The sequence below is a fragment of the Amblyomma maculatum genome, unplaced genomic scaffold, assembly GCF_055883805.1.
Source record: "Amblyomma maculatum isolate TAMU_Amacu unplaced genomic scaffold, ASM5588380v1 scaffold_19, whole genome shotgun sequence".
NCBI classification, from domain to species: Eukaryota; Metazoa; Arthropoda; class Arachnida; order Ixodida; family Ixodidae; genus Amblyomma; species Amblyomma maculatum.
This window is the reverse complement of record NW_028146744.1, coordinates 397,560-424,113: the sequence shown is the minus strand read 5'-3', so window position 1 is coordinate 424,113 and position 26,554 is coordinate 397,560. Positions and strand designations below refer to the sequence as shown.

Genomic DNA, 26,554 nt, shown 5'->3' with positions numbered 1-26,554 from the left:
GTGGCTAGAAAAATGTTAAAGAACTACAAAATGAAGATGACAGGCCCTTCAGCTGAAGTCCAACAGCAAAATAAGGTAGCAATAATACCTTATATCCACAAGATTTCTCATAATCTCAAGAAGATTGGTAAGAAGGCAGGCGTTCACGTGGTCTTTTCAGCCCCGCACCGCCGATCAAGACTTTGTCGCATGGTCAACAAAACGACAAAGAGAGATAATGGCTGCACCACGAGGCACAAGAATCCCGCCGTAACATGCGCAGAAGGGCTTGTATACTCCATCCCTCTATCTTGTGGCAAAGCATACATCAGCCAAACTGGCCAATGTATTATTCATCTTTAATGGAGCATAGCAATGATTTTTCAGGGTCATCATACAAAAACCTGCCAGCACATTGTCGCACATGTGACCGCAATAGAAAATGCTCCCCTGTCTTTCAGAAAACGACCCTTCTAAACCGATCCCATAACAAGCTTACACGCGAAATAGTGGAAGTCGCTTTGATTGCTAAGCACAAGGATCAATGCGTCAGCACATCCTCAGTTTTCCTTTCGAACAAAAAAATTGCTCTTCTCTCTGATTGTGCTTGATTTTATCTTTGATTTTATTTGTACTCTTTACATGCCTTCGTTTTATACATTTTGAATTGCAGTCCGTCATATTGTTTAATTCATTGTTGTTTTTTTGTTTTGCAGTGTTAATTGTTGGCTTTCAATTTTGTTTCAACATTTGCATCTCTCTCTCTTCTTTTTTCATGTTTAACTTACTTATTATTTTTTGTCCATCTCACAAGTTTCTCTGCGGTTTTTTAAACAAGTTCTAATATAAAAAATGTTTTCTGCGCATCCACCTTTTTTAGCCATTGTTGCTTGTTAAGGACTGGGAATTTTTGTTAATTTTTCACGCACTTTCCCTACGGCCACGATTATCATGTTATGTCACTGTACCATGTCAATCGTGTGTTAAGCATTTAGATTTATCCATTTTTTATACTCGTGTTTGATTTTGTTGCACCTTTTTCGCCACGTGTAGATTTTGTTCCTCTAGTGGGCGTTTCTCTGTTATATATATGACATGGTTGGCTGATTTCCAAAAATAAAGTCACAGTTCAGTGCCTCTGCATCTTACGTGTTCCTCCGTCTTCGTCCTTGTCCGGCTACGCGCTGCAATAACTATGGAAAACCAACTAGCCCGACAGCTTGTCCTCTTTTTATTTTTTGTTCACAAGAAACTATGGGTGATGTGTATATGACCTACATGTAAAACAAATAAAACGACCTTGATAAAATGTTCATTATGGCAGCACAATATCCATTCTAAAGTGTTATGCAGCTTTTCCTTCATTTTCCCAAGAAAGCTGCCAATAAGATCTTAGTGTGCTACTTACCAATTTCATGCAATGGCAAGTTCACATTTTATTTCTATTGTTCTCGCTTGTGCGACACACTTCTGCTCCCTCTTTCCTCGTATGCCAATGCGACTAGGAACCTAGCAAAATAATATAGCATGCTTTCGTGTCATGCACGTGCGTTGCCCAGAGGTGCAGACTAACCATTGAAGAACCAATCAGGGATCGTGCATGAATATGCCTGCAGGCAGCCAAATGTACAATTGCTTCGTGACGTTTCTCGCGTAGCAAGTGAATGGGACAGCATGGCTTCAAGCTTCATGAAACTGCAAAGTGCCATAATTGCATCATCCAATCTTTCACTTCCTAAAATCTCATCTTAGGTATATGTTAAAATTTGTTTTCGTGTGCTTGAAAAACTCATTGAAACACATAAATTTAGGGGCACACTGGTCTCGAGGGTGCAATAAAAACCACAATTCGAATTTTAACTATCAGGTTTCTAAACTCTGTAAATATTTCAGGTGTAATATGAATTTATAGGAAGTCTGGAAACTAACTTTAAGTCAGTGTTCACACTAAAATAGCCCATTGTCATAATATAACGTATGCTTTCCGTTCCCTGCGCACGTTAGCTGCGGTCTTCGTCTCGTTTGGAAGAGTACATCTTCGTTTCAAATTACATGCTCCAGTGTATAGTTTGAATCATTGGCTCGATAGATAGCAAAAGAAAACAAGCACATGTTCCTATTCACTGCCTGCCACACTATACTGAAAGGAACCCTGCATCTCTCACCATCTGCTGCACAAGTCGACGTCGTGCCCCAGGATGCCATCTTGTCTAGTACCTTCGGCCTTGGACACTGGAGATTCCGCAACAATGTGCTGCCGACGAGAAAGCATGTGACGCTGCATAAGTATAGCAAAACGTCATTGATCGGTAATGTTAGAAATGTGCCTTTGTGTTGTGAGACACAGAGGAAAAGCATATTCCTGTGCCAAGTGACAGCGTCAAGAAAACGGGACCAATTAGGCAAGCGGGCCCATCAAGTAAGAAAAGTTGCAGTGTGGTCGGACCCGTCATGATACAACACTTTTGATGCCTTTTGATATGGAAAATGAAAAGACTAGAGCTGACATGAAACTGTGGGATTTGGAATTAACACCGGCAATGAAACGTAAGGCCAACTTAGTCCCCAGCGATGTCGCTGACCATCTGCTTAATCCCGACGAGCTTTGCGTTGGTTTGCAATGAGTTGCTCAACCGCCTGTTGAATGGGAAAACAGCTAGGTACGATAGTGGTGGTCTGCAAAAAGAGCTGAGAACACAAAGTGCAACACGTTTGGAAGTAGAGTAAGAACCGTTTGGGGCGATCGAGAATACGACCTCACTTTTATGCTTTTCAAGACGTGTGATAACTGCTAGGACAAGAGATCAGTATGGAGTATGCTGCGTGTTGAAGAAAAACAAATAAATCTTTTAGCTGCGAACATTCTGGCTGCGTCCACAATGCAAATTACTAGACCCAATAAAAGTTTTTCAGTACCTTCACTGATAAAAATTTCTCGCGTGGACAACCACAAAAACATGGAAGAACACCATAAAGAAAAACCTGACACCTGCCACGGCGCGCTCCGCTACGGAAGTGGAAGTGCAATGCGCGAGAGTTCACCAGTTTTCCATCTATGTAGCCTTGTCGTATGATGGGCATTGGATGACTCGTGGATTCATTCACACATCAGAGCCACCCCAAAGTACTCTAAAGACATCACCAGTGAAGACGGCTAGGATGCAAACACAGAGTTGTTCGCCAAAATGTTCGCCGTCAGAGTACTTCAACGCTACCGATGAATCTCCTGTGTTGGCCCCTCTGCATGCTCTCCCCAGTCAGCACTTGGCAGCATGTGCATGGTTGTACTGCAGAAGTGGTGACATTTTTTGAGCGGAATAATCTTCGATTACATCAAATGGACAAACAAGGGGGTTTTGCTGTGCTACCGGCTGGGCTCTTTGAAGAGAAGGCGACAGTTGCAATTACAAATAACTTTGTTAAAGTGAAGGAGAAATCAGCAGATCAAAAGCTATTGTGTTATGTAATGATTAACCACCTACAGTTGAAACACAATTAATGCTCTCTTGGAGGCCATGTTTTGTTGTTGTTGTGTTGGGTTTAGTGGCGCATAAGCAGCTTAGGCTATCATGCGCCAACATCAAGGTTAAGAGTGTTGCATTTATGTAATTTAAACTTACATTCTGTTTAGAACGCTTGCTTCTATTAAAAACCTGAAAACCCAGGGCAAATCAATGAGCGAATTTTCACCTAAAAGCAACGCCGGATGAAGAGGAATGTGTTATTTGTAAAACTGCGTAAAATGTTTTTTTCTTAGTTGTTCAAGATGTCTGCATGAGATTAAAATGTGGGTGACTGTTAGCTCGTGTCCGCATGAATCACACAGGGGCTTATCCTGTTTAGTTAAAATGACGCTGTGTTAAATGTGTGTGTCTTATGCAAAGACGGCATAGAGATACTTTGGAACGTTCAAGGTGGGTGCTCGATTTCCACTCTTCTATCACAGGCTTTATGACGTGTATTTTGTTATTTGTTTCAGTGTTCCAAGTCGACTGCCATTTTTGTATCAGCTTACTTTGTATCAATTTCATGCAGTCTTGAGATGGTACCTGCACTTCTTTTATTTTCTTGTCTCGAGCTTTGGCAGTGCACATATCTGCTTTTTCATTACCTTGAATTCCTACATGACTGGGAACCCAGCAAATTTTTATGCTTCGTCCTTCATCTGTAAGTGTTGCTATGCTGTGTATGATGTTTCCCAGAATTGGTATAACTGCGTTTCTTGTGTGAAGGACTGTGACTATACTTAGGAAATCTGTGTAAACAATGCTTCTGCTGAGGTTTTCTTTTATTATTTTCTCTATGGCAACAGACACAGCATAGCATTCAGCAGTAAAGATGGACGCGCACTGTGGAAGTCATTGTTTTTTCCCATTCACTTTGAACAACTGCGCTTCCGACATAATGACCTGTTTTCGAGCCATCCTTGTAAACGTCTGTGAAGCTACTGTACTTTTCTTTCAGCTGAAGGAATTCTTGTATGATGAGCTCTTGTGGGGTTATTGTTTTTTGGAACTGTGTGAGAGGTTGCAAACTGCAGGGACCAGGTACCAAGGAGGTAGAGGGTTAGGTCTTTTGGCAATACTAGGTAAACAATCCGGTAGCTCAACCTCTTGACACATTTGCTCAAATCTTAGGAGCAGTGCTCTCGCTGCATTGGGTTTGTTGGTGAATAGTGTTCTAGAAGGGCATTTAGTTACTAGGGAATAGCAGATATGCTTTGGCAGAGATCTGATTTTAAATATATGGGCACATGTAAGTGATGTTCCGATTTCAAGAGGAGGTTCATTTGTTTCCACAAGCAGACTCGATACAGGAAAAGTTCGGTATGCTCCACATGAGAGTCAAAGTCCTTTGTTATGTACCTGGTCTAGTTTTTTTAAGTATGATGGTCTAGCTGACCCATACACTATGCAGCCATAGTCTAAGGAGGAGCGTACGACAGATCTGTAAATGTGTTTAAGGCATGTCCTGTCAGCGCCCCAGTGTTTGCGGGAAAGAACCTTTAGTATGTTTAGAGATTTGGAAGCCTTTTTCTTCAGGACATTTATATGAGGAAGAAAGGTGAGCTTTTTGTCAAAAGTTACGCCTAGAAATTTGTGTTCGTTTTGACCGGTAATTTAGTTTTGTTCAGGTGTAGAGTAGGATCTGTCTGTAAGCTTCGTTTGAGAGAGAATAGAACAGCCACAGTGCTATCGCCATCTATGAACCGGCAACGGCACCAATCGATACTATCGCCATCTATGAACCGGCAACGGCACCAACCATTTCATTCTTTCTTTCCTTCTTTCCGCTCACCCCTCTGACTATATAATACCCCTTGATCTGGAAATAAACCGTCGTACTTTTGGCCTGGCTACGCTGTCAGATGCATCACTCGGGAGCGGCGTTCCCATTGACTACGCCTTTCCAACAGTGGCGTTCCCATTGACTGCGCCTTTCCAAAAGTGGCGACGAGGCTGAAGCAAGAATATCGGGCCCAGGACAGCGCCAGACATGGGTTACAAGCTACCGGACTTCGATGAGGAAGACGATAAGTGGCAAGCTTACCTGGTGAAAGTAGAAGCGTACTTTGAGGCCAAAGAAATCTCAGCTGATGCAATGAAGAGGGCTTTACTAGTAGCCGCCTTGGGACAAAGACCGTTCAAGTTTTATGCAGTAAAGTAGCGCAAGCAAAAACAAGTTCGTTGAGCTACGACAAGGTAGTGGAGACCTTGAACAGCTACTATGATCCTACACCAAACGAAATAGCAGAAAGTTTTAAGTTCTTCAACCGCTATCAGAAAGAAGAAGAATCCGTGCAGGAATTTATTGTCGCTATACGACAAATAGCACAGAACTGCAATTTTTCGTCTATGCTAGAAAGAATGATCAGAGACCGCATCGTGTGTGGCGTCCGATCAAAGAGTTTTCAAAAGCAGCTTCTGGCAATAAAAGACCTGTCGCTAAAGGAAGCAGAGGCACTACCTGCAGAAAGCGCCGAACTAGATTCGCGAGGCATAACCGGCGAGGCTCGGGATCCAAACGTGTTCAAGATAACTCATCGGCACCAATCAGCGATACGAGGGCAACCGCGAACGCAATGCCAGTGCTGCGGTAACTACGGCCACAAGACTGCAGTATGTCACTTTAACAGACGGCAATGTTTCAAATGCAGACGATACGGGCATCTAGCGAAGATGTGCTCAGCGGCCGACAGCGTTAACAGAACTGGTACCATGGAAGCACAGAAGCAGCAGGAATCGGAAGACAGTGATAGCAGTACATCGCAGATATGGTCCCTCCGTACGGCGGCGCAGACGCTGCTACCGCCCATTCAGAAAACATTCACACGGAACGGCGTTGACCTAAAAATGGACACTGATACTGGATCCCCAGTCTGCGTCATTTAAAAAGCTATTTATGACAAACATCGCAATGAATGGCCTCCGCTCGCGAACTCGCCGATAAAGTTATCGTGCTATCTTGGAAAGCTACCAGTGCTGGCCGTCATGAACATGAACGTGCGTTATCAAGCGACTACAGTGGAATGCAATCTGGTGGTGTTAAACTGCAGAGGCTCCAGTCTTTGTGGCCGGGATTTATTGCAGAAACTGAAGGACACCGGAATGACTCTCCTGCACGTAAAGGCGCAGACTAACGTGGCCAGCACGGTTCCGCCAGCTGCCGATCAACCTGCCGGGGAAATTCTGAACAGCTATGCAGATCTTTTCGGCGAGGGCACCGGACTCTTGAAAGGCCCGCCAGCACGGATTCATCTCAAAAGCGGAGCAACCCCCAAGTTTTTCAAAGCAAGGAAGGTTCCTTTTGCGTACAAAGAAAAAGTTTCACAGGAGTTGGATAGGCTTACGGAAGCAGGGATAATATCGCCTGTACCATATTCGGAATGGGCCACACCCATTGTTCCCGTCTTGAAGGACGGCTCAGTGCGCCTTTGCGGAGATTTTAAAGCCACACTAAATCCTGTGCGTGAGATTGAGCAATACCCGCTACCAGTTATTGACGACATGTTTGCCAATTTAGCGGGAGGAGAACGGTTCAGTGTGCTAGACCTGAGAGACGCCTATAGCCAGGTAGCATTGGACGAGGAGTCGCGGAAACTGGCCGTCATCAACACTCAAAAAGGGCTATACTGCTACAATCGGCTACCATTTGGAATCTCTTCTGCGCCAGCAATCTTTCAGCGGAAAATTGAATCCGTGCTCCAAGGGTTAACCGGCGTGCAGGTCTATCTTGACGATGTGCTGATAGCTGACAAGAGCCAAGATGACTCAAACCTGAAAGCAGTACTGCAACGCTTCAGGGAAAATGGCATTAAGCTGCGCGCTGACAAATGTTGCTTCGCCGAGCAAGCAGTTTATCTCGGTCATCGCATTGATAAAAACGGGTTCCACCCGGTTGAAAAGAACATCGACGCTATCAGACTACCCCTTCTCCGCGTAATGTTACAGAGTTGCGTGCCTTTCTTGGGTTTATCACCTTCTACCATAAGTTTCTCCCTAACCTGTCCACCTTACTTGCGCCTTTGTATAAGCCACTGACGAAAGGAGCCAGGTGGATGTGGAGCGATAAAGAACAAGCAGCATTCAAACTGTCAAAAAAGGCTCTTAGCGCAACCCCTGCGTTGACATATTTCAATCCGAAGATCGAACTACTTTTCGAATGCGATGCCTCACCTCACGGTGTGGGAGCGGCACTTTTCCATCGCATTAATGGGGAAATGAGACCCATCGGATTTCGGTCCCGGACCTTAACTTCAGCCGAAAAGAAGTATTCTCAGATCGAACGTGAAGCGTTGGCTCTCGTTTTTGGTGTTTCACGTTTCCGGGACTACCTCCTTGGCCGGGAGTTCACCCTGGTGACGGATCATCGGCCACTGCTTGGCCTTCAACGAATGGATCCTCAGACCCCCATCATGGCCGCCGCGAGAATACAAAGATGGGCTCTTCTGCTGGGAGCGTAAGCTGCTTTGCAAATCCGGAAAAATGATGGTTAGCGCGGACACCCTAAGCCGTTTACCTCAAACCTTGCAGGAAACGGAGACCGCACCGGAAGGAGACGCAGAGTTTGTCCTCGCCATCGACCAGTGGAACCAGTCGGCCATCACTATAGAAGAATTGCGGTCACTCACAGAAACGGACGTGGTACTAGCACTTGTCCGCAGGTACTTCCAGGAGGGTTGGCCCAAAGCATGTTGCTCCGGTAACACGGAGGTCTTGCATTACTACAAAAAACGACATGAATTATCTGTTCAGGATGGCCTCCTATGTGGGGACATCGTGTAGTAGTCCCCAAACAGGCACGCGGTAGACTGCTGATGATACTGCACGAAGCCCATTAGGGCGTCTGCACCATGAAGAAGGTAGCACATCCCAAATTTTGGTGGCCGGAGATCGACCGGGACATTAGCCGAATAGCCGATGAATGCAGAAACTGTGTCCAGGCTTTACCAATGCCTCCAGCACGTGAACCAGTAAACGGGCCAGCTACAGAAGAAAAATGGCCCCGATTGCACCTCGATTTCGCTGGACCTATCAGGGACAAAATGTTGCTGATCGTGGTTGATTCCCACAGCAAATGGATCGAGGCCCTTCCACTCTCGAGTGCAACGTCAAGCAGCATGGTAAACGCGCTGCGTACGCTCTTCAGCCAATTCGAGCTACCGCGCACTGTAGTAACTGATAACCGCACCCCCATTACTGGGTCGGATTACGCCGAATTCATGAACAGCAATGGCATTGCCCACATTCGAACACCGCCCTACCACCCACAAAGCAATGGGCTGGCAGAACGCGCGGTCAGAACGGTTAAGGATGGGTTAAAGAAGATGCCTGGCGTGGGTCTCTCAACCGCACTCGCACGAGTTTTGTGTCGATACCGGAATTCCCCAAGGCAGTCGAGCCTATCACCTTCAGAGTTACTGTTAGGTTATCGACTACGCACCAGACTTGACATGTGTTTTCCTCTCAGGAGCAAACCTGTCCAGAGCAGAGCAGCTACACCAGAGTCGGACGACGCCAGCGGGAATTTAGCTCCGGAGGACCCTGTACTGGTCCGTAACTACGGTGTTGGTGACAAGTGGACACCAGTTGTTTATGAGACCTCGGCAGTTCCAGTGTGTGAGGAACGCCATATTTTTTTATGGAATCTACCTGAGTTTAGGTTTCAGGTTTGTCTGGTCCTGTAATAAGAGCTTTTTCTCTCCATTATCTTTCCAGAGAGTTATGCCGCCGCTGCAGCGTGGACGAGGAAGGGGTTGTGTCCATTGTCTCGGGGGCTTTGGACGTTTGGGGAGAGTTAGGAGTGTTGGTTGCAGGCTTCCCTTCTGGGGGAGAAGCCTTTTGGGCTGTTGGCTCTGGGACCAGTGTGCCCTGTTTCTGCGATGGCAGGGCAGCTTTCACTGCTTCTGCCTGGGGCAGGGATGGCCCTGCCTGAGGCTTAACCTCAGCGGAGACCAAATCCTGTTGTGGTGTGCTGCCCCTATGCTCCACCACATTGAAATAGTTCGGTTTGGCTGTGAACAAAAAAGTCCCGTTTAACAAGATATCGCTGTCGTGCCTCTTTAAACCTTATGTTTTCATTGATTTTTATGGTAATGATGTCCTTTTCCTTCTTCCAAGAAGGACATGACCGTGAGTATGCGGCGTGTTCACCTGCACAGTTCGCGCAGTGTGGCGCAGCTTCACACTAGTCAGATTTATGTTGAGTTGAGGCACATTTTGCGCATGTTTGTCGGCCGCGGCAAATCTGGGAGCCATGACCGAATCTTTGGCAGTTGAAACAAAGCCTAGGGTTTGGGATGTAGGGCCGGATGTCTACTTTGATGTAACCGACTTCAATGGATTCAGGGAGTTTGCTAGAGTTAAAAGTGAGAACTATGTGCTTTGTTGGTATTTCTTGGTTGTTCTTTCGGATTTTGACCCTGTGTACACCGATTACATTTTGCTCGGAAAGACCTTCTAGAAGTTCTTCAGTGAGTGACAGGAAGTCAATCTCTGATATCACGCCTTGGACTGTGTTCAAGCACTGACTGTTATTGGGCTATCCCCAAATGTAGCAAGTTGCTGAAGGTTGCTGTACTGGAGTTTGCTTTGCAGCTCAAGCAGGAGATCCCCGCTAGCCAGTTTACTAACTTTGTATCCTGGGCGTAGTATGGCTGTGAGAGACCTAGATACTGTAAAAGGGGATATAAGCCGAGCTTGTTTGGAAGGGCTTTCACTGTGGATCACATGATATTTAGGGAAAGTTTCACGCTTCGCTGAAAAGAACTGGGCTGATACATCAGTCCGCATTTTCTTGGAAAGGAAATCAGTTTGTTTGGAGGAAGAAGCCATACATAATGGATGATGTTCGGCTGCGGTACCAGCCACCCACCATGGAGCCCAACGAGGGGACAGGGCAGGAATTGGCAGGCAAGTCCTGTCCACGTCAACTGTGCACAGTAACTATAACCTAATATGGCGTAACTCAGGGTAGTCAGCCACACAAGGTTAACCCTCGCCGCCTGGAAGTAAGGAAAAACCAAGAAGAGAGTAGATTGTTGTTGTTGTGTTGGGTTTTTTGGCGCATAAGCAACTAAGGCTATCATGCGCCACGAGCAAGGTGAAAGTTTTGTTTTGCAAGAAATGGGAAAAGGAGTGTGTTAAAACTAATTTGTTTAAAAAATCTCCTTTTAAAAACTTGGGTTGTTTTAGATCCAATGGCTCTTAAGCTGCCAACACCATGATGTGCCTAGCACAAGGTTTCAGTTTCTCTTAGTGACGTATGTTTCATTTTTTCCTACAGTTTGTGTAAGACATTTGCTTCCCTTATGAAACTAAAAACACAAGATAAATCAACAAGTCCATCATCATCTAAAATCAGTTTAGGGTGAAAAGGAATGTATTCTTTGTAAAATTTTGCAAAAAATTTTTTTCTTATCTTTTCAAGACCTGCGCATGTGAATAAAATGTGGTTAATAGTTAGTTCTTCTCCGCATTTTTCGCATCGTGGTTTCTCTTCTTTCTTCAACAAAAAATTGTGTGTCAGGTGCGTGTGTCCAATGCGGAGACGGCATAGGATCACTTCTATAAAACGCTCCTTATGCCGGCACGACATCCATTCTCCCAAAATGGGCTTCACTAAGTGTAGTTTATTTCCCACTTCACTGTCCCAGGCAGACTGCCATTTTTCTTTTAATTTGAGATGTACAAGTTTCGTGCAGTCTTTGTAAGGTATGCTTATGCTCTTTATTTGCTTGTCGCGGGCTTCAGCAGCACATGTGTCTGCTCTGTCATTGCCTTTAATGCCCACGTGACTCGGGACCCAGCAGAATTTTACGTTGTATCCTCGAGTTATGGCTATTGTTATATTGTGTATTATGTTTCCAAGTAAAGGAGCAGCTGCATTTCTGGAATTTAGAGCTGTGAGAACACTTAGAGAGTCTGTAAATATAATGCTGTTTATGACATTCTCTTTTAATATTTTCTCTACGGCAACAGAAATGGCATAGGATTCAGCAGTGAAAATAGACGCACAGTGTGGAAGTCTTATGATTTCCACAGAATCTCCTTGCACAACTGCACTTCCAGTGTACACAGCAGTTTTAGATCCATCGGTATAAAAGTCTGTGAAGTTTTTGTACTTTTCCTGCAAATTTAGGATTTCCTGAATAATGTGCTCTTGTGGGGTTTTAGTTTTTGGAAACTGTGCGAGAGTGAGGTCACAGATTGCAGGAAGACTGTACCATGGAGGTAGAGGGCTGTTGTTTTGTGCGACATCAGGCAAGGTGTCCAGGATCTGCAGCTCACTGCACATGCCTTCGAATCGCATGATCAGTGGCCTTGTTGCTTTGGGTTTATTTGTGAAAATTAATCGAGAGGGGCAAGTTGTGACAACTGGATAACAGAGGTGTTTTTTCTGTGACCTTATTCTTAGAATGTAAGCACATGTGAGGGCTATTCATCTGTCTTCCAGTGAAGGCTCATTTGTTTCTACATACAGGCTGCTTATAGGGGATGTTCTGTATGCACCGCATGCAAGGCACAGACCTAAGTTATGTACAGGGTCCAGTTTTTTTAGATATGAAGGCCTAGCTGAACCGTACACTATACTCCCATAGTCCACGCGGGAGCGTACAACAGGTAATGGAATTGATTTTTACAACAAAAAGCGTTGTGCTTAGAATGCACCCCTGAGGTACCCCATTCTCCTGAATGAAGCTTCTTGACAAGGTGGTACCGAGGCGCACTTGGAATGAACGATGTGAAAGAGTCTTAAAACACTGAGCATTCGACCACAGATGCCCAAAGCTGCTAGATCACGTAGGATGCCGAATCTCCAAGTTGTATCATATGCCTTTTCTAGATCGAAGAAAACAGCGAGACAATGCTGTCTATGTATAAGCGCCTCGCGGACAGTGTTTTCGAGGCGCACTAGATGGTCTGTAGTTGAGCACCCTTTCTTAAAACCGCACTGATGAATATTAAGCAGTTTACTTGATTCTAAAATAAAGGTTAATCTAGTGTTTAAAATACCTTCAAAAGATTTTGCTAAGCAACTCCCAGGACAGGTCGGCGGCTTGCCGGGTTTTAGGAACAGCACAATTATGGCTCTTTTCCAAGTCTCCGGTATTTTAGCTAGTACCCAGATTTTGTTAAAAAAACTTTAGAAGCGCTTCTACAGATGCTTCTGATAGATGGGCGAGCATCTCATAATGAATCTCATCAGGGCCAGGTGCAGTTTTTTTACCGCAAGCGAGTTTTTTTTACCCTCGCCGCCTGGAAGTAAGGAAAAACCAAGAAGAGAGTAGAGGACAGGAGAGTTGTAGGATAGAAGATAGGAACGTGAAAGATGAAGGGAAGGATAGGAAAAGGCGACTGCCGGTTTCCCCCAGGTGGGTCAGCCCGGAGGTGCCGTCTATGGGAAGCGTGGGCCAAAGTGGTGTGTTGCCTCCGTCGAGGGGCCTTAAAGGTTCAAACACTCGGCATCGGCTCAACCACCACGATCCCCTTTTCCCCAGACACGACGATGCCACGCACGGCTAAGCGTGGGTGCTCGGGGTCTGTGGTGTCGCACAAAACACACAAACACCTGCTTTAACAGGTGCCCCCTGCGGGGGGAGGCCATGTTTTGTTGGGACCCCAGGTCTATTCCAAAATAAAGTAAAAACAGAGTCTTATCAGACGCTGATTGTACTTGATTTTGTGCCTGTCTATTTTATAATGATTATTTTTTGTAATTTTAATTACATGTATAATGTGTTACGACACTTCTGATTTTCAATGCATGTAGTTGTGACAACGAGCAAGTTTGAGCGGGAGATGCATGCAGTACTCGTCACCACTAAAGCGAGCAGCCCCGTTGTACAGGAAGCCAGTGAGTTATCGATCCATAAAACGCACTGCGTCAAGAGGCAAGACGTCGCCGCCTGCTACGACCCACAGATGGATCCGAGACCCAAGACTGCACATACAAGGAGAAATGGAAAGCAGACTCTGCCTGGATCATGGCCACCTCCGACGACAGCCGCCAGGAGCAAGGTAAAAGCAAACTATGAATAAACCTGCCAGCAGTTCTAACAGTTTGTGCGATCAGACCGAGCTATTTGAAGGTGGTTCGGTCAGGTGCCCATTCTTACGTAGGTATTGAGAAATTTGTTCATGTTCGAGCATTTTAATGTGATTTATTTCAAAACGATATGCATCTGAACTTCAACTTGCGTCATGAACAGCAGTTTCTACTTCATAAATGGCAATTTAGTGCAAAAACAATTCACGTAAAAGTGGAATATAAACTATATTTATCAGGCGGCATGCGTCAATGACACCCCCCCCCCCCCCCCGCGGTAAGCGCATGCCCAATTTCCCTAGCAGGAAGTTGTGGTCAGCCTATGCTGCGGACAAGAATTGCTCCTTGCACTTTGTCTCTGATTTCCTCCATTTGTTGAGGAATGTGCAGAACAGTTTGTTCAGCCCCCTATAAAAACTGCATGGTATGGATCCATGAGAAATGCCAGATAGATCAACAGAGGCATTATCATATAATGCACAAAGGAAAAAGCACCGTTCTAGCATGATGAGACTGTATGAGCAGTTCTTGTTCACGACGAAGCCTGGAATGACAAAAAATTCAACTACATTTTTCTCTCTTTTACACCTTCCTAGTGTCCACTCGATGCTCTCGTATATTCTGATCTGCTTTTTATGTAGCAGGGTAAGCAGGTTTCAATACATGATCTTGCACGTAAAAACCATCAGCTTGACAATACTGACAAAGGCGACGATTTCCATTTGTGCACTCCTAAAAAGGTTTTCTCCTTTCAGTTTTATATTTTTAAATCCAACTTCTATAGCCCCATATTGGTGCTTCGCTTGCCTTATTCATGAATGGACTCTATTCCTCCTGTAGCACCATCTTTGCTCGTTGCGGATCTGGAAACGAACTGATGCTGCTGACGACAGACTATTAACGTGATTTCAGAAATGAAGATGTCGAAGATATCCTTGTCAGCAACAGTTAGAGTTCCCGCTGGCCAATCTTTGAAGATCGATCATCTGCGCTGACGACAGGACGTAATGCCTAGCTCGCGTGGTCATCCTGTGTTACACAAATGCAACGAGCACCGCAGTTTTTCCACGAAAAACGCTACGTTTTTCCTCAAGGGACACTGACGGTAGACGGCATGGCTCCTATATAACATCGAACAAGCCTGGGGGGACTATCACTCTGGAGCAGACCAGGCAGCCGTAAGGTTGAGCAGAGATTTACCTTCTGTTTACCATTTGTGCAGGCAGCTTTGTTTGTATTTTAGCCACTCAATATCTAGCTCCTGGTCTGCTCCAAGTGTGCTTGGTTTTTTGTGTGTTTGTTTTTTTAATGTTCTGTGGTGTGTACCTTGCAAACGAGTCCTACTGTGTATATGAAGATTACCTTTTCAGCCTTTTGCGCTCTGCGGCTGAACTACAAGTAATTTTTTTATCAGACTGGCCACTAGCTTATATAGCTATCGGCCGAAACAGTGTTTGCACATATTGTTATCGCAATAAAGTTCCCTCCCAAAACCAATCACGCAACTTCTTTATCCAGGTGTAACCACCGCTTGTGGCACATGCAGGACGTTCCTCTTAAGATATTACAGTTGATGAGGATGACGGTTTCACTGCAGTGAACGAGGCTGCACCAGAACTTACGCAGCAACCTCAGACACCACCAGGAGAAACATCGGTGCAGAGCCTGGTCCAGTGCACCCATTACAGCCCAATGTTGACAAGACGTGTTGGCAACTTGCCTCCTTAACAAAAAGAGTGCGATGTCATACCATTGCTACCCAGGTACCAGAACATTTGTCTTGTACCAGCCTAAATGACCATGTTTAGAGAGATGTGTAAAGCCATTCTAGAGTTGTTTTTATTAAAAAGAGCTGCATTACATAAAAGCAGAACTGGGAATTCATGAGCAGCATTATCAAAGACAACAGCCCGTTTACATAAAACTATGGTGTAAAGCCAACAGATGTCGGCCTAGATGACTCACACCGTTCTCAGTCGTCTATGGCAGAACACCCTACATCCCTCTCGACGCGCAGTTGGGCCTTCACCGTTAGACAACGTCACCAATTGACTCTGCCCAACGACTTCGTTACGCCCACCTCGACGCTCAGTGCAACCTTCTCGTGGCTCATGCGCGTGTGAGAGTGGCCAATGTAGCATCACCACCACATCCCACCTTCCGGTTGGGTGACTTGGTCCTCGTTCGCCGCACCATCTGCACGACTGGCCCTTACACAAAGCTCATGCCCCGATACTGCGGCGCTTACCGTGTCGTTGAACGGCTCGGCCCCGTGACATACCGCCTCGAAGAAATCCCTGAGCATAGACGATGCGGTGTGCACCACATTTTCACGGAGCATGTGTAAACATGAATCAATATGTCAACAGCGCCAGCATTGACTCCGACTTAGATACCGGGTCATCACCACTACTGTCGTCGCCAGCTGCCTCACTGCATTCCCCACGAAACGCCAACCAATAATTGGAGCGCCTGCAGCAGCTCACTGAAACTCCCCCCCCCCCCCCCCCATGTTACGGTGCCTGCCGAGGAGCGCTGCGCCAGAAAAGGGAGAGGCGCAGGACGAGCGCGAGACAAGCGCGCGGCGCCAGCGCGAGGGTTAGAGAACAAAAGAAGAGCGCCGGGGCAAGTGGTGTTTGCCTGGTGTCCTCCGTTCTTCTGTGTCTATCTCTTGGCGGGCACAGGGTCCCGCAACATTACATAATGCATTACAAGTCCTTCAATAAAATGACTGAAGGACAAATTTTGCAGCTTATGTGATGTGTCGCACTGAAACCAAACTTGTCAACATGCATGGCAGTTTTCTTGCCTCGAAGTGTTGAGTGCAAAAGCTGCCGCAGAAAGAAAACGATCTCAGTTTTTGTGGGACGGAGCCACGAAGGAGGCAAGTATATTCGCGATGGTGCGGTTAACACGCTCCACGAGGCCATTGCACTGGGGATGATTGACGGATGTAGTGGAATGTGCAATGCCAAAGGAGCGGAGGGCTCGCTCAAATTCATGGGACAAACACAAGTATAAAAAATCGATAAATTAAATGCCTAACACACGATTGACATGATACAGTGACATAACATGATAATAGTGGCCATAGTGAAAGTGCGTGAAAAAGCAACAAAAATTCTGTCCTTAAAAAGCAACCATGGCTAAAAAAGGTGGATGCACAGAAAAAAATGGTTTATATAAGAACTTGTTTAAAAAACTGCAGAGAAATTTATGAGATGGCAAAAAATAAGTAAATTAAACATTAAAAAAGAAGAGAGAAAGATGCAAATGTTGAAACAAAATTGAAAGCCAACCAACTGACACTGCAAAACAAGAAACCAGCATCGAATTAAACAATATGACTGACTGCAATTCAAAATGTATAAAACGAAGGCGTGTAAAGAGTGCAAATAAAATCAAAGATAAAATCAAGCACAATCAGAGAGAAAAGCAATTTCTTTGTTCGAAAGGAAAACTGAGGATGTGCTGATGCATTCATCCTTGTGCTTAGAAATCAAAGCGACTTCCACTATTTCGCGTGTAAGCTTGTTATGGGATCGGTTTAGAATGGTCGTTTTCTGAAAGACGGGAGCATTTTCTATTGCGGTCGCATGTGCGCCAATGCACTGACAGGTTTTTGGACGATGACACTGAAAAACCATTGCTATGCTCCATTAAAGGTTTATTAATACATCGGCCGGTTTGGCCGATGTATGCTTTGCCACAAGATAGAGGGAGGAGTATACATGCCCTTCTGCGCATGTTACGGCGGGGTTCTTGTGCCTTGTGGTGCAGCCATTATCTCTCTTTGTCGTTTTGTTGACCATGCAACAAAGTCTTGATAGGCGGTGCGGGGCTGAAAAGACCATGTGAACGCCTGCCTTCTTACCAATCTTCTTGAGATTATGAGAAATCTTGTGGATATAAGGTATTATTGGTACCTAATTTCACTGTTGGACTTCAGCTGAAGGGCCTGTCATCTTCATTTTGTAGTTCTTTAACATTTTTCTAGCGACAGAAGAAAAGTTTTTGCGGCTATCCCGACTGCGTCAGCCTGCACACTTGAGCTGAAAAGCTATCCTGAAATTTGCGCTTACATGACTTCGTCAAGGCGTTACTAAAACCAGATTGCACAATATTCCTTTTAACCAACTTTGAATGAGCAGAACCATAAGCTACAATGGATTTCTTGCTCCTTGGTTCGAACACTCAGCAAACATGATTAGGAGTGAAAAAAAGTCTTAGCTCGAGAAAACGAATGGAATTCTTGTCTGGCACTTCGTGGGTCAGCTCAAGTGGCTCCATTGTGTTCGTAAACACCGTCAGAACTTAAGGTACCCGAATTAAAATGGTTTCATTATTGCAATCTAAGATAACTAAGTAATCATCTACGAAACGGAAGATCTTTAAAAGGCATGAGTTATCAAAGCTTTCATTAAGAGCTCAGTCATGCATGCCGAGGTAAAGGTCACTGAGAACAGGGGCAATGCATGATCCTATACGAATCCCCTGCCTTTGTATAAAACGAGACCTATTCTAACCTGCAAAGGTTGATTTGAGGTAAACCGACAATTCCAAAAACCATCATCAGTAATGCCACACTTATTCTGAAAAGCCACGGCGCCATTTTTGGACAGCCATTACTGTTGATGGCTTTTTGGAATTGTTGTCGGTTTACCTCAAATCAACCTTTGCAGATTGGAATGGGTCTCGGTTTATACAAATGCAGGGGATCTGTATAGGATCATGCATTGCCCCAGTTCTCAGTGACCTTTACCTAGGCATGTATGACGGAGCTTTTTTTGACGGAGCTTTGATAACTCATGGGTTTTAAAGATCTTCCAGTTCGTAGATGATTACTTAGTTATCTCAGATTGCAATAATGAAACCATTTTAAGTCGGGTACCTCAAGTTCTGACCGTGTTTGCGAACACAATGGCGCCACATGAGCTGACCCACGAAGTGCCAGACAAGAATTCCATTCGTTTTCTCGAGCTAAGACTTCTTTTTCACTCCTTATCATGTTTGCTGGTCGTTCGAACCAAGGAACAAGAAACCCATTTTAGCTTATGGTATGTTTTAGTATGTACTTTAGTACTTTTAGTATGTTTAGAGATTTGGAAGCCTTTTTCTTCAGGACATTTATATGAGGAAGAAAGGCGAGTTTTTTGTCAAAAGTTACGCCTAGAAATTTGTGTTCGTTTTTCACCGGTAATTTAGTTTTGTTCAGGTGCAGTGTAGGATCTGTTTGTAAGCCTCGTTTGAGAGAGAATAGGACAGCCACTGTTTTTTGAGGAGAAAACTGAAATCCGTTTGTGTCTCCCCATGCTGCTAGTTTATGGTCAACTGCATCACATGGTCTCTCACATGTAGATACGATAGAGGATGTGTATGCAATCTGTAGATCGTCAACATAAGGTGAATACATTATGGATTTCGGGATAACTGTGCTTATGGAATTCATTTTTGCTATAAAGAGAGTTGTGCTTACGACGCATCCCTGTGGTACACCATTCTCCTGTACAAAGTTCTTTAAAAAGGTTGAGCCCAAGCGCACACGGAATGAGCGATTTGACAAGAAGTCCTTTAGACAGTTTAACATCCTACCACGTATGCTTAAATCTGCTAGGTCAAGGAGGATGCCAAATCTCCATGTAGTGTCATACGCCTTTTCCATATCAAAGAAGAGGGCAAGGCAGTGCTGTTTGTGAATAAATGCTTCACGAACAGTGTTTTCAAGGCGGACTAGATGGTCTGTGGTAGAACATGCTGTTTTGAACCCACATTGGTGAATGTCTCGAAGTTCTCGGGTATGAAGGACAAAGACTAATCTGGTATTAAGAACACTTTCAAAAGACTGCAAGGCAACTTCTGAGAGCTATGGGTCTATAACTGCTGGGGGCCGTTGTTGGCTTTCCTGGTTTTAGGAAAGGCTTTTTTCCAGGCCTCTGGAATACTCCCGGATACCCATATTTTGTTGAAAAATTTCAGAAGTGCTTCTAAAGCCGGTGTAGAAAGATGTGCTAGCATCTGATAGTGAATTTGATCTGGGCCAGGTGCAGTGTTCTTGCCGGCAGATAGAACCGTGTTCATTTCTTGCAGCGTTATTAACTTGTTATATGCTTCATTTGTACTTCCACTTGTTGGCAGTTTTTGTTTTTCGGCCTTGTTTTTGTATGTTATGAAAGATTTTGGGTAGTGTAGTGAGCTTGAAATTGCAGAAAAATGATCGCCTAGAATATCTGCCTGTTCCTGTAAGTTTGTTTGGGTGCCAGGAGATGTTAGAAAAGCGACTGTGTACGGGGAGAAGTTGCCATCCAGTTTGTGAACAAGCTCCCACATTTTTTTATGTGATTGAGCTTTTTATTGATGATATGTATTTTTGCCAAGAAGCCTTCTCAGCGCTTCGGCGGACGTACCGTGCCCTAGCTTTCGCCTGTTTGAATTTTACAAGGTTTTCGTTTTTAAGGCACCTGCGAAAGGTTCCCCAAGCTTTGTTTTGTTTCTTCTTTGCATCTCTGCACTCCTGAGAATACCAGACTTTGCGATTTTTCAGTACCACTCCTGAAGACTGTGGTATAGCTACAAGTGCTGCGTCAATGATGCGGGCCGTAAATTTTTCAATTATCTCGTCAAAACTGAGTTTTTCGGAAAAGACCTTTTCCAGGCTGGCTTCAGACTGGAATAGAGCCCAGTTCACAAGGTGCAGCTTCCACCGCTTGGGTTTGTTTAGAGTGATGGAGGGTGAGGGTGTTAGGCTGATAAAGACAGGCAAATGATCACTTCCTAAAGGATTGTCAAAGACGTCCCATTTAAAATCAGTAAAAATTGATGGGGAGCTAAATGATAAATTTAAAACGCTCATTTTCCCCGTGCTTGGGGAGCAGTATGTATGCTTTCCTGTATTTAGCAGGCAGACATCATTGTATAATATAAAATCCTCTAATATACGACCTCTAGTGTCTGTCTGATCGCTTCTCCAAAAAGTGGAGTGCGCATTAAAATCTCCAACAACCAGATATGGTTCTGGCAGTTGTTCTAAAAGCTCTTCCAGATCATGAAGGGTTACAGTTAGGTGCGGTTGGAGATACAGTGAGCATATAGTTATTGTTTTATAATGAATGATAGAGACAGCAACAGCTTCGAACTTGGTTTTGAGGCTAATTTGACGTGTTGCTACTCCATTCTGCACTACAATAGCGACACCTCCAGATAACCTATTTGCTTCTTTTTGGTCGCAGCGAAAAATGTTGTGTCCTTTTAAAATGTTTTGGTGTGGTCCTAAGTTAGCTTCCTGTAGGCAAAGGGCTACAGGAGAAAATGAATGTAAAATGTCTTTTGTATCGTGGTAGTTGTTTATGAGACCTCGGCAGTTCCAGTGTACGAGGAACGCCATATTTTTTTATGGAATGTACCTGAGTTTAGGTTTCAGGTTTGTCTGGTCCTGTAATAAGAGTTTTTTCTCACCGTTATCTTTCCAGAGTTATGCCGCCGCTGCAGCGTGGACGAGGAAGGGGTTGTGTCCATTGTCTCGGGGGCTTTGGACGTTTGGGGAGAGTTAGGAGTGTTGGTTGCAGGCTTCCCTTCTGGGGGAGAAGCCTTTTGGGCTGTTGGCTCTGGGGCCAGTGTGCCCTGTTTCTGCGATGGCAGGGCAGCTTTCACTGCTTCTGCCTGGGGCAGGGATGGCCCTGCCTGAGGCTTAACCTCGGCGGAGACCAAATCCTGTTGTGGTGTGCTGCCCCTATGCTCCACCACATTGGAATAGTTCGGTTTGGCTGTGAAGAAAAAAGTGCCGTTTAACAAGATATCGCTGTCGTGCCTCTTTAAACCTTATGTTTTCATTGATTTTTATGGTAATGATGTCCTTTTCCTTCTTCCAAAAAGGACATGACCGTGAGTATGCGACGTGTTCACCTGCACAGTTCGCGCAGTGTGGCGCAGCTTCACACTAGTCAGATTTATGTTGAGTTGAGGCACATTTTGCGCATGTTTGTCGGCCGCGGCAGTTCTGGGAGCCATGACCGAATCTTTGGCAGTTGAAACAAAGCCTAGGGTTTGGGATGTAGGGCCGGATGTCTACTTTGATGTAACCGACTTCAATGGATTCAGGGAGTTTGCTAGAGTTGAAAGTGAGAACTATGTGCTTTGTTGGTATTTCTTGGTTGTTCTTTCGGATTTTGACCCTGTGTACACCGATTACATTTTGCTCGGAAAGACCTTCTAGAAGTTCAGTGAGTGACAGGAAGTCAATCTCTGATATCACGCCTTGGACTGTGTTCAAGCACTGACTGTTATTGGGCTATCCCCAAATGTAGCAAGTTGCTGAATGTTGCTGTACTGGAGTTTGCTTTGCAGCTCAAGCAGGAGATCCCCACTAGCCAGTTTACTAAATCTGTATCCTGGGCCTAGTATGGTTGTCAGAGACCTAGATACTGTAAAAGGGGATATAAGCCGAGCTTGTTTGGAAGGGCTTTCACTGTGGATCACATGATATTTAGGGAAAGTTTCATGCTTCGCTGAAAAGAACTGGGCTGATACATCGGTCCGCATTTTCTTAGAAAGGAAATCAGTTTGGAGGAAGAAGCCATACATAATGTATGATCGGCTGCGGTACCAGCCACCCACCATGGAGCCCAACGAGGGGACGGGGCAGGAATTGGCAGGCAAGTCCTGTCCACGTCAGCTGTACACAGTAACTATAACCTAATATGGCGTAACTCAGGGTAGTCAGCCACACAAGGTTAACCCTCGCCGCCTGGAAGTAAGGAAAAACCAAGAAGAGAGTAGAGGACAGGAGAGTTGTAGGATAGAAGATAGGAACGTGAAAGATGAAGGGAAGGATAGGAAAAGGCGACTGCCGGTTTCCCCCGGGTGGGTCAGCCCGGAGGTGCCGTCTATGGGAAGCGTGGGCCAAAGTGGTGTGTTGCCTCCGTCGAGGGGCCTTAAAGGTTCAAACACTCGGCATCGGCTCAACCACCACGATCCCCTTTTCCCCAGACACGACGATGCCACGCACGGCTAAGCGTGGGTGCTCGGGGTCCGTGGTGTCGCACAAAACACACGAACACCTGCTTTAACAGGTACCCCCTGCGGGGGGAGGCCATGTTTTGTTGGGACCCCAGGTCTATTCCAAAACAAAGTAAAAACAGAGTCTTATCAGATGCTGATTGTACTTGATTTTGTGCCTGTCTATTTTATAATGATTATTTTTTGTAATTTTTATGACATGTATAATGTGTTACGACACTTCTGATTTTCAATGCATGCAGTTGTGACAACGAGCAAGTTTGAGCGGGAGATGCATGCAGTACTCGTCACCACTAAAGCGAGCAGCCCCGTTGTACAGGAAGCCAGTGAGTTATCGATCCATAAAACGCACTGCGTCAAGAGGCAAGACGTCGCCGCCTGCTACGACCCACAGATGGATCCGAGACCCAAGACTGCACATACAAGGAGAAATGGAAAGCAGACTATGCCTGGATCATGGCCACCTCCGACGACAGCCGCCAGGAGCAAGGTAAAAGCAAACTATGAATAAACCTGCCAGCAGTTCTAACAGTTTGTGCGATCAGACCGAGCTATTTGAAGGTGGTTCGGTCAGGTGCCCATTCTTACGTAGGTATTGAGAAATTTGTTCATGTTCGAGCATTTTAATGTGATTTATTTCAAAACGATATGCATCTGAACTTCAACTTGCGTCATGAACAGCAGTTTCTACTTCATAGATGGCAATTTAGTGCAAAAACAATTCACGTAAAAGTGGAATATAAACTATATTTCTCAGGCGGCATGCGTCAATGACACCCCCCCCCCCCCCGCGGTAAGCGCATGCCCAATTTCCCTAGCAGGAAGTTGTGGTCAGCCTATGCTGCGGACAAGAATTGCTCCTTGCACTTTGTCTCTGATTTCCTCCATTTGTTGAGGAATGTGCAGAACAGTTTGTTCAGCCCCCTATAAAAACTGCATGGTATGGATCCACGAGAAATGCCAGTTAGATCAACAGAGGCCTTATCATATAATGCACAAAGGAAAAAGCACCGTTCTAGCATGATGAGACTGTATGAGCAGTTCTTGTTCACGACGAAGCCTGGAATGACAAAAAATTCAACTACATTTTTCTCTTTTACACCTTCCTAGTGTCCGCTCGATGCTCTCGTATATTCTGATCTGCTTTTTATGTAGCAGGGTAAGCAGGTTTCAATACATGATCTTGCACGTAAAAACCATCAGCTTGAAAATACTGACAAAGGCGACGATTTCCATTTGTGCACTCCTAAAAAGGTTTTCTCCTTTCAGTTTTATATTTTTAAATCCAACTTCTATAGCCCCATATTGGTGCTTCGCTTGCCTTATTCATGAATGGACTCTATTCCTCCTGTAGCACCATCTTTGCTCGTTGCGGATCTGGAAACGAACTGATGCTGCTGACGACAGACTATTAACGTGATTTCAGAAATGAAGATGTCGAAGATATCTTTGTCAGCAACAGTTAGAGTTCCCGCTGGCCAATCTTTGAAGATCGATCATCTGCGCTGACGACCAGGACGTAATGCCTAGCTCGCGTGGTCATCCTGTGTTACACAAATGCAACGAGCACCGCAGTTTTTCCACGAAAAACGCTACGTTTTTCCTCAAGGGACACTGACGGTAGACGGCATGGCTCCTATATAACATCGAACAAGCCTGGGGGGACTATCACTCTGGAGCAGACCAGGCAGCCGTAAGGTTGAGCAGAGATTTACCTTCTGTTTACCATTTGTGCAGGCAGCTTTGTTTGTATTTTAGCCACTCAATATCTAGCTCCTGGTCTGCTCCAAGTGTGCTTGGTTTTTTGTGTGTTTGTTTTTTTAGTGTTCTGTGGTGTGTACCTTGCAAACGAGTCCTACTGTGTATATGAAGATTACCTTTTCAGCCTTTTGCGCTCTGCGGCTGAACTACAAGTAATTTTTTTATCAGACTGGCCACTAGCTTATATAGCTATCGGCCGAAACAGTGTTTGCACATATTGTTATCGCAATAAAGTTCCCTCCCAAAACCAATCACGCAACTTCTTTATCCAGGTGTAACCACCGCTTGTGGCACATGCAGGACGTTCCTCTTAAGATATTACAGTTGATGAGGATGACGGTTTCACTGCAGTGAACGAGGCTGCACCAGAACTTACGCAGCAACCTCAGACACCACCAGGAGAAACATCGGTGCAGAGCCTGGTCCAGTGCACCCATTACAGCCCAATGTTGACAAGACGTGTTGGCAACTTGCCTCCTTAACAAAAAGAGTGCGATGTCATACCATTGCTACCCAGGTACCAGAACATTTGTCTTGTACCAGCCTAAATCACCATGTTTAGAGAGATGTGTAAAGCCATTCTAGAGTTGTTTTTATTAAAAAGAGCTGCATTACATAAAAGCAGAACTGGGAATTGGTGAGCAGCATTATCAAAGACAACAGCCCGTTTACATAAAACTATGGTGTAAAGCCAACAGATGTCGGCCTAGATGACTCACACCGTTCTCAGTCGTCTATGGCAGAACACCCTACATCCCTCTCGACGCGCAGTTGGGCCTTCACCGTTAGACAACGTCACCAATTGACTCTGCCCAACGACTTCGTTACGCCCACCTCGACGCTCAGTGCAACCTTCTCATGGCTCATGCACATGTGAGAGTGGCCAATGTAGCATCACCACCACATCCCACCTTCCGGTTGGGTGACTTGGTCCTCGTTCGCCGCACCATCTGCACGACTGGCCCTTACACAAAGCTCATGCCCCGATACTGCGGCGCTTACCGTGTCGTTGAACGGCTCGGCCCCGTGACATACCGCCTCGAAGAAATCCCCGAGCATAGACAATGCGGTGTGCACCACATTTTCACGGAGCATGTGTAAACATGAATCAATATGTCAACAGCGCCAGCATTGACTCCGACTTAGATACCGGATCATCACCACTACTGTCGTCGCCAGCTGCCTCACTGCATTCCCCACGAAACGCCAACCAATAATTGGAGCACCTGCAGCAGCTCACTGAAACTCCCCCCCCCCCCACATGTTACGGTGCCTGCCGAGGAGCGCTGCGCCAGAAAAGGGAGAGGCGCAGGACGAGCGCGAGACAAGCGCGCGGCGCCAGCGCGAGGGTTAGAGAACAAAAGAAGAGCGCCGGGGCAAGTGGTGTTTGCCTGGTGTCCTCCGTTCTTCTGTGTCTATCTCTTGGCGGGCACAGGGTCCCGCAACATTACATAATGCATTACAAGTCCTTCAATAAAATGACTGAAGGACAAATTTTGCAGCTTATGTGATGTGTCGCACTGAAACCAAACTTGTCAACATGCATGGCAGTTTTCTTGCCTCGAAGTGTTGAGTGCTAAAAGCTGCCGCAGAAACAAAACGATCTCAGTTTTTGTGGGACGGAGCCACGAAGGAGGCAAGTATATTCGTGATAGTGCGGTTAACACGCTCCACGAGGCCATTGCACTGGGGATGATTGACGGATGTAGTGGAATGTGCAATGCCAAAGGAGCGGAGGGCTCGCTCAAATTCATGGGACAAACACAAGTATAAAAAATCGATAAATTAAATGCCTAACACAGGATTGACATGATACAGTGACATAACATGATAATAGTGGCCATAGTGAAAGTGCGTGAAAAAGCAACAAAAATTCTCAGTCCTTAAAAAGCAACCATGGCTAAAAAAGGTGGATGCACAGAAAAAAATGGTTTATATAAGAACTTGTTTAAAAAACTGCAGATAAATTTATGAGATGGACAAAAAATAAGTAAATTAAACATTAAAAAAGAAGAGAGAAAGATGCAAATGTTGAAACAAAATTGAAAGCCAACCAACTGACACTGCAAAACAAGAAACCAGCATCGAATTAAACAATATGACTGACTGCAATTCAAAATGTATAAAACGAAGGCGTGTAAAGAGTGCAAATAAAATCAAAGATAAAATCAAGCACAATCAGAGAGAAAAGCAATTTCTTTGTTCGAAAGGAAAACTGAGGATGTGCTGATGCATTCATCCTTGTGCTTAGAAA

The 26,554-nt window shown here is 45.1% G+C and overlaps 1 protein-coding gene across 7 annotated transcripts in view; it reads right to left on the bottom strand.

The window, feature by feature from the left end:
• The window catches only part of LOC146171553 (uncharacterized), a 576,153-nt gene that overhangs the window by 274,030 nt on the left and 275,569 nt on the right, over window positions 1-26,554 (bottom strand). For 6 of the 7 annotated variants that reach the window (XR_014702811.1, XR_014702814.1, XR_014702815.1 and 3 more), the window contains exon 7: window positions 2,145-2,233. The gene's annotated coding sequence lies outside the window, so the exon portion shown is untranslated. Of the gene's footprint in view, window positions 1-2,144; window positions 2,258-26,554 lie in introns of all 7 variants that reach the window. The other variant, XR_014702816.1, reaches the window with a different exon arrangement.